Genomic DNA, 16189 nt, shown 5'->3' with positions numbered 1-16189 from the left:
TGGGTTTTTCTCAAAATACAATTTGACCATTTTGTGTCTCCTCATCTCTCATCTCTTTCTGAGACTAACAGTTTCCCTTTTTGGAAGCTTAACTCAGGTGAAGTTCTAATGATGTTTATTTGATCAGTGAATGGCCCTTGAAAATTAAAGGCAGTGCTTTAGGTTGCTATTTAATTTTCCCTAAAGGTCTTTTATGTCTCACATTGTGGCTATGCTTGGTGAGTCTGTTGATATGAATAAAGGACATTTAAAAAAAATGCATTGTGTGTGTGTGATAGTTACAGTGCCAACATTGTCATTATTTTAAGGAATAATAACTTGGAGAAAATACAAATAGATTTTTGATTGGTTATTGAATAAGAAATTAATTTGGAAGAAATTGTTATTCGTGTTCATTCTCCCAATAGTATTAGGAAGGAACAGATTTATAGCAGGAGATAAAAGGTACAATTGCACAATATGCATTTTTCATAATCAATAATGTAGTTATAATTAGACATGACAATTCTTGAATCCTCAAATCTGTGTAATATATTTATGAATTGTAAGTACGTATATACTGTCCAGGGATAAAAAAAAAATAAAAAGAGAATGCATGCTCATTTGTTCACATTCAGAAAAAAATATATATCTGTATCTATATATATGCACAAACATATATAGCAAATATACATCATATTCCTTCCCACTGAACAGCAATTCATTTTTTTTCTATTCATCAAACTTCATCACTTTTAGGTTTTTCAATCACAAAAGTTGTACAGGCAGAAAATAATCAACAGTTTTACTCCAGAATTGTGCAAATGTTTTCATGCCACCCTGTTATTAACAGTAATGACCTCAGCACAATGCATTTCCAGGGGAATTAATGACTGGGGTTAATGGCCCAAGGCAAAACCAGCCAGTCATGAATCCCCAAGAAATGCCCTGTGCTTTGATTATTATTGCTTCATTACAACATAAAAATAATCAGCAACAATTATAGTTGGAAATATGGAAACAGATCAGCCTTGAAAATTAACTCTTTCATGCTTGAAGTTGCTGAATAGTCCATTGCTTCCAGTGAATTTAGTATAAACTATCCTGAGACCAGAAGAATTGATACAAATGGCACTGAATCATAATGTGATCCTGAGTGGCCAATATTCCAATTAAAATCAGAGACATGGCTGGCTAAGCAAAGAAAGTGAAATGAGCCTGTGCAAATAAAACATCAAACAAGTCAACCTGAACTAAGAATTTTTAAAGAGGTATTTATTGACATGTTCAAAAAATGAAAAAGTTGATTCTGCAATAATGCCCATATTCTGATGAATTACAGGAAAATATTAGTAGGGAAGCAAAAAGAATCTAATCAGGAAAAAAACTTGAAATAAATTCTACTTATTCCTAAATTTGATTAAACTTTTAGGTTAAAAGGCAACAATAAATGCATTTTTACATGGTATATCAACTTTCAAATTATTCTGCATTTAAACATAATATAAATCTTTTCCAGAGCAATACATAAGTTGTTAAATTAAAGGATGCCTAGGAAAATTCTCAAAATTGGACCTATGTAATCTTTTACTGGAGTCCTTTATGAGAGGATAAAGGACAGAGAAAAAGCCCAGAGAAGTTTGGAGAGAGCTTAGAGAGATTACAAAAAAAAAAAAAAAAAAAAAAAAAATAGCCCCAGAGATGCTAAGAGAGGACCTACCCGAGCTCAGAGAGGAAGCCACTGGAACCAGAAGATGAAAACAATGAGAACTGGGAGTGAGAGACCAGCAGACACCAACCATGTGCCTTACTATCTGACAAGGGAACCCTGGATGCCAGCAGCCTGTCTTCAGAGTCCAGGTATTATCCTGCTGATGCCTTAATTGGAACATTTTCAATACCTTAGAACTGCAAATTTTACTTATAAATCCCCATTGTAAAAAGCCATGCATTTCTTGTTTATTGCATTCCCCAGCTTTAGAAAACTGAAACAAAGACTTTCTGAGAAAAACAAAAACAGAAAATTCAATCCCAGTAGTCCTGCACTCCAAAAATATTGTTAAAGGACTTTTCTAAGGTAGAAGGATCATAATATCAGACAGTAACTTGAATCTATACAAAAAATGAGGAGGACTGGAAAAGTAAGTGAAGGTAATAGCTCACTTTTATTTTAGATTTCTATTGCTCTAAAAAATAACTGTCTAAAGTAAAAATAGTAGTAATTCCTTGTGTGTCTCTAGCATGTGCAAAATTAAAATGTATTAAAATAGTAGTTTGAAAGATAGGAGAAAGTAACCAGAAATACCTGTTGTAAAATTATTTGAAAGTTGACTTTGTAATTAACAATGTACAATATGGACACTAGGACAACTACTTAAATTTTTTAAAAGAGGCATAAATAACAGGCCAGTAACAGAGATTAAATGGAATCATAAAATTGCTCAATTAACATAAAAAGGCATAAAAGAGGAAAAATCTAAGCAAAGAACTTATTAAAAAAAATTGCCAGATAAGTATCTATCAAAATAGCCAAGTCAGATTCAAGATTAATTAGTTGTATATATTATGTCCCCCAGAAAAAGCCATATTCTTTAATGCAATCTTGTAGGTGCAGAAGTATTAGTATTGATTAGGTTGGTATCTTTGGATTAGGTTGTTGCCGTGGAAATGTGACCCACCAAACTGTGCGAAATAACTTTGATTAGACTATTTCCATTGAAGTGTGGCCTAACCCTTTCAGGGAGTGTCTTGATTGATTTACTGCAGTACTTTAAAAAGAGCCATGCAGGCCCAGATGCTGGCTGCAGCTGAGACAGACACTTTGAAGGCAGCTGTTGAAAGCTGATACTGACATTTTGGAGAAAGCCATTTTGAGATGCAACCTAGAAACAAGCAGACACTAGCCACTTGCCTTGCCAGCTAGCAGAGGTTTTCTGAACGCTAGTGGCCTTTCTCCAGTGAAGGTATCCTATTGCTGATGCCTACCTTGGACACTTAATGGCCTTAAGACTGTAACTTTTTGTAAGCAAATAAACCCCCTTTATAAAAGCCAATACATTTCTGTATTTTGCATTCTGGCCACATTAGCAAACTGGAACAACTAGGGATGCAGGCATGGAATTAAAAGTGGCAAATGGATTTGAGAATTGCTATGGAAATCAAATCAGCTAACCTGACAAGTGATTGGATATGGAGGTGAATAGCACTCAAATGATGAATGGAAATACTGACATCAAAACGTAGATATTCTGAACAAAGGGAGGATTAAAAATTGGCAGAACAGGAAGGTGCTGAGTTAGGTTTAAACATAATGACATTTCAAAATGCCCAACAGTGTACGTATGACCACTTGTTCAGTAGATAATTGGACAGTGCTAATTTGAGACAAGATTGAACTAGGGAAGAGACTTGTATATATCTATAAAAAAATGAAATGAATTTATTTCAGATAAATTATTGCAGAATTTTAGGGTACGGATAGGGAAGAAATTAATGTCAAAAAAAAGTCTTGATTAACACTTATATTTAGAGAATATAAGGAGAGAAAAAGGGCATCAAAGGAGGTGTCAAAAACTCAATATGTAAGTAATCAGAGAGAAATGAGAAACTTTTGACATAAAAGCCCAGGGAAGAGAAAGTTTTGTTTTGTTTTTGTGTTTAAGTAAATTTAACTATGTCAAATGCTGATCTTGGGTGGCAGGGGAAAATACAGGAAAAGACTATTGGACTTCTTGATAAAGACACTGTTAGTGAATAATAGTTCAAGCAGAGTTGTGGGGCAGAAAATACATTCTCATATCTGATTTTATTAAATACACAGGTTCAATTATTTAAAAAACAGAAAATTGTTATCAAATAATAGATTTAAATCCAACTGTATCTATAATTACATAAAACGTAAGTGGTCTACACTCATCAATTAAAAGACAGAGATTATCAGGTTAAGCAAAAAAGGACCAGCCACATATAGGTTGTCTACAAGAATCTCACTTTATTATAAAGAATATAAAAATATAAATTAAAAGTAAAAGCATGGAAAAATATGCTATGCAAACACAAATCAAAATAAAGCTGGAATAACTATATTAATATCAGACAAAATAGACTTTAGGAAAAAATAACTAAAGAGAAGCAAAAAAGGATATTACATAATGATAAAGTGGTCAGTTTTCCAAGAAGGCACAACAATTCTAAATATGTATACACCTTCTCAATGGAGCTTCAAAACACGTAAAACAAAACCTGGTAAAACTGAAAGGGGAGGTTGATAAATCCCCAATTGTGGCCGAAAACTTCAACACTTCTCTCACAATAACGGATAGACTAAGTGAACAGCAAGCATATCGGAGACCTGAGCTTCACTATCAATCACTGCTTTAGTCTGCTAGACTGCTAAAATGCAATATACCAGAAATGGGTTGGCTTTTACAATTACCGCAAACTTTGTAGCTTAAAGCAACACAAATTTATCATCTTACAGTTCTATATATCAGAATTTTGACACAGATCTCACCAGGGTAAAATCAAGGTGCCAGCAGGGTGCATTTCTTTTTGGAGTTTGTAGGAGTGAATCTGTTTTCTTGCCTTTTCCATTTCTACAGCCTATCAACCTTCCTTGATTTATGTTCCTTCATCTGTTGTCAAAGCCAGTAGCATAGCATCTTCAAATCATTCTCCGGTTCTAAATCTCTGCTTCTTGTCATCATTTCTCCTTCTGCCTTGTCCATCTGCCTCCTTTTTTGCAAGAACCTTGTGATTACATTGGCCCACCCAGGCAGTTCAGGAAAATCTCCCCACCTCTAGATTCTTAATAACCAATCACATTTGCAAAATCCCTTTTGCCATGTAAGGAACATGTTCAAGGGTTCTGGGGATCAGGACATGGACATCTTTGGGGGACATTATTCAGGCTACTGCAGCCAGATTCAAACTCCGCTGGCCACACCAAGGGAAAAAATCCACCCATTGTGCCAGTCTTGATCGTATAAGATTGTACTCAATGTATGCCCAGTTACTGCCTGATAATGGATTTCAAATTGTCTTCTGCAACACTGCAGCCTAATACAGAGTTGTGCTTGCCAGAATATCAGCCAATTAGAGATTCCTTTATTATGTATGAGAAAGGCCTAAGGACATAAGAGATGAGCTTCCTTTGGAGAATTGCCTGTTAGGATGCAGTCTCCTGATACCTTCTGTATGCCTTACCAAAAGGCAGTTGAAGTTTTGCTTGGTTGTAATATCCCTGAGTAGGTAAATGTCGTAGTCAAGGACAAAAACAACAAGAAAAGCAAAAAACAATTTCTGCTTTTCCAAAATTATAAAAAGAATGTAACTTCTCAGTCTCTCCCCTCATTAGATATTCCAAAAATATCAGAAAAATGAGACATTAGACAAGTCGAGAGGGAATAAAATTAAGAAGAAATTTTATAATGGAAGATGTAAAGGTAGCTGAGAACAATTAGTCCCTGCAAGGCATTTTGCTCTATTATTTTAAGACACATTAAATGTGATTATCTTAGAGTGACATTACCTATTTCATCACTTTTCTTAAGTGTGAAGTAACACTTAATCTTATTTGCTGAGAGCATTACTAAAATTTCTGTTTTTCCCACAGTTTCATTTCAAGTTTGTATCACCAGAAAAGTCTGCCATTATGCGGTTTAAGAAAAAATGACCCCCTCCCTCAATAATATCAGTAAAAGTGGAAAAGTATCCCAGTAAGGCAGAAATACTCACTTTCACTCTCCTTAATATAAAGAACTAACAGAATATGTCAGGGCTTTTTTTGTTTGGTTGGGTTTTTTTGTTTGTTTGTTTGTTTTGTCTTTTTGTTTTTGGTATGTTTACTGTTAGCTGTGCTCATTTACCCTCTATCAAAAATAAATACTTCAGTTGTTTAGGTCTTAATAAAATCTTATCTGCTTTAACAAAAAAGATATTCACTATATATGACTGCCTTTTTTTCTTTATAAACATATTCCTACTTCCCTTTCAAGTGCATATCTGTTCTGAAATTATTATTGTCTGCAATTATTTACTTCTGCTCACACTCTGCACACACACACACACACACATCCACAGAATACATTTTAGTTGTAAAATTAATTAACAAAGGATAGCTGAGTTCCTCAAGCAATCAGGCAACAAATAATTTTTGAGCTACACTTGGAAAAGAAATGCAGATAGTAATTCTTGTCCACTTAAGTCTCAGGATTTAATTGGAGAGACATGTTTAGTATACGTAAACACAAAGAAAGTAAATATGCGTGTAATCTCTGATACTGACCAATAGATGCATCGAGTTTCTATGTGAAGGAATATCACATGGGTTACTATTCACGATTTTTCTCTGATGCCGTGGGAAGAGAGGTTCATTTGCTTGGTGAATCTTCCTGGTGGCAGGGAGCATAACTTCTGGGCAGCTCTCTGTCAGCCTGTAAGGTATGAGTGTCCAAATCTGAGCTGAAATAATGTCAAACTCACGGCAGCCTTAGATCTAGGTTGGCATTTTCCGTCAATAAAGATGATATTTCAAGCTCCATTTGTCTCATTTGGTTCCAAACTTGAGTGAGAAGGAGAAATACTAATTTTTGTCACTCTAAAATAACAATTTTGACTATAAATGCAAAGAGAAGCAAGAGAAGCTGAACCAGGTAAGCAAAGTTAAGAAGAAAGAAATTCTAAGTGTGGAAATGGCATGAGAGGGGATAATAGCTTCAGAGGTAGAAATGAAAGTGATATGTCTGCATCAGTAAGGAAACTGACCCAGCTCTGGTGAATAACTATGGGACATTTAGAAGATTTGATCTTATAAATATGAAAGCCTTGAAAGCTAGACCAAGCAATTTGGTCTTGATATGACGGGCAATAGGGAAGTATTTCATACCCTGGAGAAACAGAATGAAATGATGAACTAGTTTTTAAAAGATGATTCAGACAGTGATGTCAAGGAGTTAGGGTGGGTTGAAGTGGGACATGGGCAGATTGACTAAAGACCAAAAATGCCATCCAGAAAATATACAGAATAGTGGACTTGAACAATCAGAGTGAAATGGAAAGAGAGAGCTGATTATACAAAATTGCCCATTTTTCTTGGGAAAATTTCTCCATGAACAGATAACCTTTAAAAGAGCAGAAAAGATTAGGCATATGGACTTTGTCTTTGGAAAATAATTTTAATCATTTGGAAAGATGATTAGATTGCAGTTATGCTGATTTGCAGCTTTGATTACCAAGCATTAATTTGGAGAAAATGGAATTTAAAAACTTAAATGGGTTTTTGAGAGACTTCAGATCTCACTTTATAGATAAGGAAACCGAGTATTAAAGTGAATTTGTTCAGGTTACATAATCTGTGTGCAGCTGGGACTAGACCAGACGTATTAACTTCTGTGTCAGTTCCCTGTCCACTAAGCCTCAGTGCGATGAACTTATTATTGTAAACCCCATCTTCTGGGACAGAATTAAATAATCTAATTGGTAGTGCATAACCTGAATAGATTACCCTTTAGGATACCATACAGGAAGTGCTCAGTGTAATCAGAAGCAATGTCAATGACATATTGTGATTCACAATGCACAAATAACAGATTGATTTTTATTTCCCACAGAATAGTCCTTGCTGCCTTAACAGCTTCATATTTGTTCTTTCATTTGAAAGGCCTGCATTTTTTTTATCCAGAGAGGAATTTGATCGAGGGCAGCAAGGCAGAGAGCTATGGCAGTGGTCTGTGGCTTTTGAGAGGTCTCACAAATGATGCACAAGCCCAGGTTTAGCTAATGGGAGTTTCATCAGTAACAGCAATGGAAATACCCCATACGTAGCTGGAACGAAAGAGTGTAAACATATTTGTACAATGTTTCTAGACCCCCACACAGCAGTATATGGAATTGCAAACATCATCCAGAAAGCTGCAGCTCCTTTTAGTCACTCCACAAAGGGCTGCTGTGTCTTCGGTTTCAGTGAACAAACAATTTGCTATGTGAACAGCTGAAGCAAGCTGTGTCAACGAGACAGGATTTGAATTATGACATGCTGCTGTGTCTATGAAAGCAGAAGAGGGGAGTACATGATTACGGCCTAGAGCATGTGGTTAGGAAAGGAGTAATGGTAGCTCTCCAGCATCAGTTAGTTGTTGATGGAAAACATCTGCTTCCTTGCCTGTCCCCTTGAAAGATTCTCTTGGGAAATAGGCCCCTCCGAAGCAGGTCAGTTGTCTCACAGACTTCTGAAGCAATTTTGAATCTGTTGAGAAATCATTAAAAAATAGAATGAATAACATGCTTGATGGAATAAAAGGGGATGTGATAAAGAAATGTGAAAGCTTACTGCATTCCCAGGCTTAAAATATCATCTGTGCTTTAGCTCCTAATTTTCACACTTCACAGTTGCTAATGGATCTCAGCGGAACTAAAGTAAGACTGTTGACAGAAAAAGATGTCTTTTTGTCATCTCTGTCATGTTTCTTTTCTTATTCTCTTATAGAAAGCTCTTATTTGCCTCTAAGTCCCTTGATATCAGTGAGGTTGCTTTTCTTTTCTTTCTCTAACTTAAGATCTCCTCTTCTTCTTTTTAAAAAAAAAGTCTTCAGCAGCCGACAGAAGGGTGTAGATAATAAAGGATGGTGGATATAAACAGCTCCCCATGTCTGGATTGCTGTGAAAGTCACTGGAAACAAAACACGGCAGAGGAGCTGGTGATGTGCCCCAGTACCAGGAGCTTGAGGCAACTGTTCCAGGTGTTGGAAGATCCCACAGCCCCCCCACATCTGGGACATTTCCAAACAAAACAAACATTTATTCAGGCCTCTTAAGATTCTTAACCGGGGTTGGGAAAAGAAAATGCAAGCTGATTCACTAATAACACAAATAAGCAGTTAACAGGAAATAGAAAGAAAATTCACTCTTTTAAAGCTCTGATGACATTCCATAATGATATCAACTTTTCTAAGAAAAAGATGGATTCCCGGGATTTCTCAGCTGACTTTAAACCCTGAAAAAGTTTTAAATTCTTTTCTTCATCCATTATATTTCCCTTTAGGAGTCTGGAATTAGGTATTCAGATATACTGATAAATCTCATTGTCTTTGAAGGATTTTGACCTAATAATTCTATGGCCAATCTATATTATATGTTTATGTATATACATATTTACCCCTTCAGGAATATTTCTAGCTGATGCAGTAAAATATAACATAAATACCTCTTTGACCCATATTTTTTTGCTGATATGATTTTCTACACTTGATCTTAGCCAAAAGACTGAGAAGCAATTACATGATTTTCTTATCCTGTGAATTTCTCTCAAATTTTTTTTTCTCCACTTTAAGGTGCACAAAATAGTACTATTGGAAGTTTTTATATAACTTATTTTAATCATATTTCCTTTTGATATTTTTCACAACACTATGATGTAATATTCTATTTAAAGACATCTGATAATGAAACACCAATAATTTATCCCAAACTATACTATCATATTTCCATATGCTCTAATTTCTCAGAGCATTATGCTTGATCATTGGTACTTGTCATATGAGATAAAAAAATTTCCAGTACATCTTGATAGTTTCTCATTATCAGTCACTGGGTCCTACAATTTCTTTATGTACTAATGCAAACTTAAATTTTTATTTTGTGGAACTTTGCAGGTTGTGATGACACCTTTGAGCAGCAAGAACAGGCTGGAAAATGCATTCATTGCTGACAAACAGTAATAGAAGATAAGGATCTAGTTCAGAATACAGACTTAAAGTTTGCTAGAATATTTATATTTAAATAAGGAGAACATATTTGTTCAGCCAATTTGAAGTCTTTTCATTTAAAACAATTATCCCACAAGTATTTAGAACCTTCCAGGTTCAATGGAAGGATTATAGATGTCTCAAACAGAGCTATTTTCAGTTAGCTATATGACCTTGGAGATTTAACTTATCTGAACCTCAATTCTCATTTATTAAATGGATTTAATCATGGCAACTCTGAATATATGCTATTTCAGGTCCTACAAATGGGTAATTGAAATATGCTATTGCCCTTCCAGAAATGAACATATTTAATAAGGCATCTGGCAGCAGGAATTTCACAATCTGAGTAAAACAATATTTGTGACAAAGTACCATTGATAGTGCAGAAAGAAAGGAAGAGGGGAAGGGCATAATAATGGGAAAATAGTTCTTTGGTAAACTGAGACATCAATTTGGCCGTAAATAATACACAGGAATAATACTGGTAGAAGCAATACATAAGATTAACAATGGTGAAGGCAAGAAGAAAGAGCCATCAAGGCAAGGTAATCCCCACTGAGAAAGGTATGCTGACAGGGATCATCATGCTGTGTCAGGGACAGTGCAACCTGTGTGTTAAAGGGGCACCAGAAGATGGAATCCCATAAATAAGATTAATGCACAAATTTTGTTCAGTTTATAGCGAATTTTGAAAACTTTGAAGAAGAATTTAGAAATGATGTGGTGAATTGGATGGGAGCAATTTTGATTCACTGAACAGAAAGTAATCTAATTATAGCTAATCTTATATAATTGGCAAAGAAGAGGTTGAGAGCAATAGCAAGTAAGGCAGCATTTTCCTGGAGAAGGAAGTTTAAATTTTAACTTCTGCTGGCAGGGGAGTTTTGGAAGTAAGAGATGGGAAACCACAGTGAAGAAATTCATTCCTTGGACTTGTGCAATAGCAATTATAAACAGAAATAGTTCTTTCATTGGAAGAATAGTTACTGGGCTCTATGAGGAGGAGAAGAAAAGGCTTTATTGTATGCACTGAGTTTCTAGAAATGCCAGAGAGAGTTACAAATGAGATGGAATTGCTATGGCTCCCAGAAGAGGACAAAGTGGGATAGATATAGGAAACAGGATCATGAAAGAAGGACATATAGATGAACTAGGTCCCAGATACTACTAATTAAGGACTTCACCAATATCAATGTGGGAAAATATGTTGTCAACAATTGAATTATTGATTGCTATGGCCATACATAATTTATAGTTTTCTCAATTTCTATCATTCTTTATCTATAAATAACAGGCATATATATATATGTGTGTGTGTGTCATCCAAATATACAGAGAGAAAAAGCCATTAGCAAAGAGTATATATTTATTCTAAGCCATTAAATGATTTCTTCTTGCTTTTCTTTTAAGTCCTGCATTAAAAGCGGTGCTTCATTTATTCCTAGGGAAAAATATTTGAAGCAGGTAGGCCTAATTGATATGGTTAATCTCTTCTGAAAAAAGAGCAAGATGGAACTGAACTTTGAGAAGGAAATGGAGAAGGAAAACTTATTAATGAAGCAGATATTTAAAGACAAAATACAAGATAAAATGGAAACCAAGCTAATGCAGAAACCCAGAAGCCATGATCAAAGAGGAGGTTTTAAAATAGGGAGTAAGTCTATCACATTCCTTGGCAGCTCAAAGTGGAGAAAAACTTCTAGCCTTTCTGATAGCAGTTATAATTTTGGTGGGCTTAAGTAAATACCAGGTGGTTAAGAATTTAACAATTGTTGAAGAAATAGAAGTGATAAGTGTGAAAGTGTCTTCCAACTCATTAGATATAGTTGGAAATAAACACATAGCCACCACCTAGATTGTATAATTAACCTTTGTGGATACTTGCTTTATTGTATATCTTTATTCATCCCTCTATTTATTTATAAAGCCATCTTACTTTTAAAAAATATATTAAAAAATAATTGACTGGAGTACCAAGGAAAAATATTTTGCAAAGAAAGGTGATATTTGTTTTTTGAGAAAGGAGATCTGAGAAATCCTGTAGAAAGAGGGAAAGGAGCTAATGAAAAAGATACTGAAAACACAATGAAGAGGGAGGTAGTGATTGATAACATTTGCTCTTTTATTTTTTGAAGACAGGAGGAAAAGAAATCAAGCATTGAAGAATTAATCCTGGAAAAACCAAAGTCACTATTTTCCTCAGAAAAGAAAGGGGATGGGATGAGGTATTCAAAGAAATTTTAAAAGACTGGAATAAGTACAGTGGAGGACAGAGTAGGAAGAGAATGCAAGATAAATATAAGAACCGGTGAGCTATAGCTAGGGCTCTATGAGCTTAGCTACAGTGACTATTATATGCAATCAGTTCCGTGTATAGACTTCATACATCAACTTTCAACAAGATGGAGGAGAGAACAGAAGAGAACAGAGCTAGTTGTGACTAAGCACTCAGGAATGCAGTGCAGGCTAAGGGGATGAGTGATTCTAGGGTGCTGCAGGAGGAACTTTGAGATGACAGATCACTACAGGAAGCCAAACCAGAAAGGTGAGCCAATTTAATTCAGTTCAAAAAACGTTTGTGGAAGGTGTCCAGTTTCAAGGCCTGGTGCTAGGTCCCAATAAGTGAAGAAAGAAAAAGACCAGAAAAATGAGCAGGTGCTGAAGGATCAGAGGTCACAATGAGAACAAAGTCAAAGGCATAGAGCAGATGTGAAAGTGGAAAACAGAGAATATTAAAAAGCTAAGTCACAGTAAAATAATTGAAGTCCCAACTGTTGGTAAGGTCTGATATAGGGTGTTCCAGTTTGCTAATTCTGCTGTTATGCAAAATACCAGAAATGGATTGGCTTTTATAAAGGGGATTTACTAAGTTATAAATTTACAGTTCTAAGGACACACAAGTGTCCAAACTAAGGCATCAACAAGAGTTTACCTTCACTAAAAAATGGCCCATGGTATCTGGAACACCTCTGTCAGCTGGGAAGGCATGCAGCTGGCATCTGCAGGTCCTTTGCTCCCAGGTTGTGTTTCAAAGTGACTTTCTCCAAAATGTCTCTCTCAGCTGTTCTGAGCTCCTTCTGCCTGAGAGCTCTCTTAAAGGACTCCATTGGTTTAATTAAGACCCACCCTGAATGGGCAGGGTCCATATCTCCATGGAAATAATTTAATCAAATGTTTCCACCCTGATCAACAGACTAATCAGTCTTCTCCCACAAGACTGCATTAAAGAATATTGCTTTGTGGGGGACATAATATATCTAAACCGGCACGTGAGGCTTTGCCAGTTAGTGATTGTTTAACTGTAAGTCATTGCATTTGAGAAAGTCAAGGAGTGGTACACATGTGCCATATAGGTAACTGAAGAAGACCAATAAGGTATTAAGTAGAAAGGTATAAAATAGCATGAGAAAGAAAACTCGTAGATGAAATCAACAAGGTAAATCTGGGTAGCAGTATAGAGTAGCCATAGGACTGTGAGATGAAGGGATAAGGAGAATGTCATGGACTTTGGAATAGGAAGTTTTGGGCAACAACAATGGTGCAATAATATTCTAGGACCACCAATGGGAAATAAGGGATATGCTTACCTTTCCTCCTAGTTCAAAACTCAGAAGGGGCAAAGTGAGATTAATTTGTGTGAATAATACTCAAAGAAGGAATGTTATCTGAGAAATGGCAATTTTCAACAAAGAGAAGTCTAGGTACATAGAGAATTTATTTGTAAACAATATAGCCAGTAGATGAATGGAAATAGATAAAAAGATCATTTCAAGGAGGACTCTAGCTTTTAAGCTATAATAAAAATTAATAGAGATTATTAACAGAACAGCTCAGCTAAAAACATGTGATTTGTGGAAGAAATCCCAGGTAAACCTTACCATAGAGGATGGGCCATGGAAAATGGAAGAATATCAAAATATAAGAAACACATTTTTAAAAAGTAACAGGCAGATCTTGGCAGGTGATCTCACTGCACTCCCCCCTACAGGGGACCTGACTCCCGGGGTGTAAATCGCCCTGGCAACACAGGATATGACTCCCGGGGATGAGTCTGAACCCGGCATCATGGGATTGAGCACATCTTCCTGACCAAAAGGGGCAGGCAAAATGAAACAAAATAAAGCTTCAGCGGCTGAGAGATTCCAAATGCGAGAGGTCACTCTGGTGGACATTCTTACAGACTATATAGATAATACTTTTTAGGTTTTATTGTAGTGGAATAGCTAGAAGTAAATACCTGAAACTACCAAACTCCAATCCAGTAGCCTTGGCTCTTGAAGATGACTGTATGACAATGTAGATTACAAGGGGTGACAATGTGATTGTGAAAACCTTGTGGATCGCACTCCCTTTATCCAATGTATGGATGGATGAGTACATAAATGTGGACAAAAACTAAACAAAAAATAGAGTGGGGTGGGGGGGTGATTTAGGTGTTCTTTTTTATTTTTATTTTTTATTCTTATTCTGATTCTTTCTAGTATAAGGAAAATGTTCAAAAATAAATTCGGGTGATGAATGCACAACTATATGATGATACTGTGAACAGTTGATTGTACACCATGGATGACTGTATGGTATGTGAATATATCTCAATAAAACAGAATTTAAAATAAAAAAAAAAAAATTTCAAGTGACAGGAAGGAACAATTAAGTTATATGTAGTACTTTGAGAAAAAATTATCTCCCAAAAACATGGTAAGATGTAATTGTAAAATATGGATAGGGAGCTAAGAGTCTCAAGTTTTTATGTGCATAATAATTACAGGGTGCTTTGTTAAAATGGAGATTTGGGGATTCATAACTTCTGGAAACAATCTAGAAATCTGTATTTTAAATAAATATTCCCACCTAGCCCTTCCTGGTTTTGAAGTTATCTGGGGTAGCAGAGGCTATATTTAAATTCTATGCAATGCTTAGCAAATAATATTATGAATACAGTAGAAAATAAGATAATGTTTTATATTTTTAGTCCCCCCCAACATTTTATTACATAAATTCTAAAACATAGAGAAATGCTGAAAGAATTTTAGACTAAATAAACATATAGCCACCACATAGATTGTATAATTAACCTTTGTGGATACTTGCTTTATTGTATATCTTTATGCATCTTACTATTTATTTATATATCCATCTTACTTTTAAAAAATACATTAAAAAATGAATAGCAAACAATTCAGCACTGAATATTTTTGCATATAGATCATTAACTCAAGTTCAATATTTGTTTTCAATTATTTCTTTTTCAAGTAAAATTTACACACAGTGAAATGCATATATCTGAAATATACCAGATGATAAATTTTGACAAATGCATATGCCTGCATTGGCAACCACCTCTTAAGACAGAGAACATTACTGTCACCCCAGAAAGTTCCCTTATTCTCCTTCCAGTCAATTCCCAACCCCATTATCTCCCACCCTGAGATAACCATAGATTAGCCTGTTTTAGAAGTTCATGTTAATGGGATCATACAGTATGTACACTTGTTTTAAGACTTCTTTAAATCAGCATAATGTTTTGAGAGGCATCTTTGTTGTGTGCATCAGTAGTTTGTTTCTTTTAATTGCTGTGTAGTGTGGCATAGTATGAATATATTACAGATCATTCTATTGATGATGGACATCTTAGCCATTTCTGGCTTTTGACTTCCAGGACAAGCTAACAGTGTTTTTGTGGTTAGCTCCCCATTTTCAACCAACCACAAACTTCCTGATCCATTAGAATTATTCCACCAAAGTGGAAGTCTTCATTAACTGCCTGGCCAACCTGCATTTGCAGGCCTCCTACCCTTACCTCTCTCTGGGCTTCTATTTTGACCTCAACAGTGTGACTCTGAAGGGCGTGGACACTTCTTCAGATAGTTGGTGAATTAGAAACACCGGGCCCCGAACATTTCTTGAAGATGCAAAAACAGTGCAGTGGTGGCAAAAATCATCCCAAGATGAGTGGGCTAAAACTCTGGATGCCATGGAAGCTGCCATGGTCCTGGGGAAGAGCCTGAACCGGGCCCTTTTGGATCTGCATGCCTTGGGTTCTGTCAACACTGACCCTCATCTCTATGATTACCTGGAGAGCCATTTTCTGGACGGGGAGGTGAAACACCTCAAGAATATGGGTGACTACCTGACCAACCTCCACAGGTTAGCCAGCCTGCAGGCTTGGCTGTGCAGTATCTCTTTGAAAAGCTCAAGCATGCATGACTAGGAGGGCCGAAGCCCAGAGGTCATTGGGGGGCCCTTCTGCATTACCTCGATGTCCAGGCTTCTGTCTGAGCCCCTCCTTCCAGCCAGGAGGCATCTTTTTAACCAACCACCTTGTAGCTCTCTAACAAGCCACGAACTAAGTGTAAACAATAAAGTTTTTGCAGCAAATAATAATAATAATAATAAAACTTTCTGCAAACAGTCTGCAAACATGTGCCTTCATTTTTTCTTGGGGAAATATCAAGTGTGGAAGT

The 16189-nt window shown here is 35.9% G+C and overlaps 1 pseudogene; it reads left to right on the top strand.

Annotated features, from left to right (window-relative positions):
- The window catches only part of LOC119507607, a 69259-nt pseudogene extending 53327 nt beyond the window's left edge, over positions 1-15932 (top strand).
- The last annotated feature ends 257 nt before the right edge of the window (positions 15933-16189 follow it).

The sequence above is a fragment of the Choloepus didactylus genome, chromosome 1, assembly GCF_015220235.1.
Source record: "Choloepus didactylus isolate mChoDid1 chromosome 1, mChoDid1.pri, whole genome shotgun sequence".
NCBI classification, from domain to species: Eukaryota; Metazoa; Chordata; class Mammalia; order Pilosa; family Megalonychidae; genus Choloepus; species Choloepus didactylus.
The sequence above is the reverse complement of the archived record's forward strand: the minus strand, read 5'-3'. Positions and strand labels throughout refer to the sequence as shown.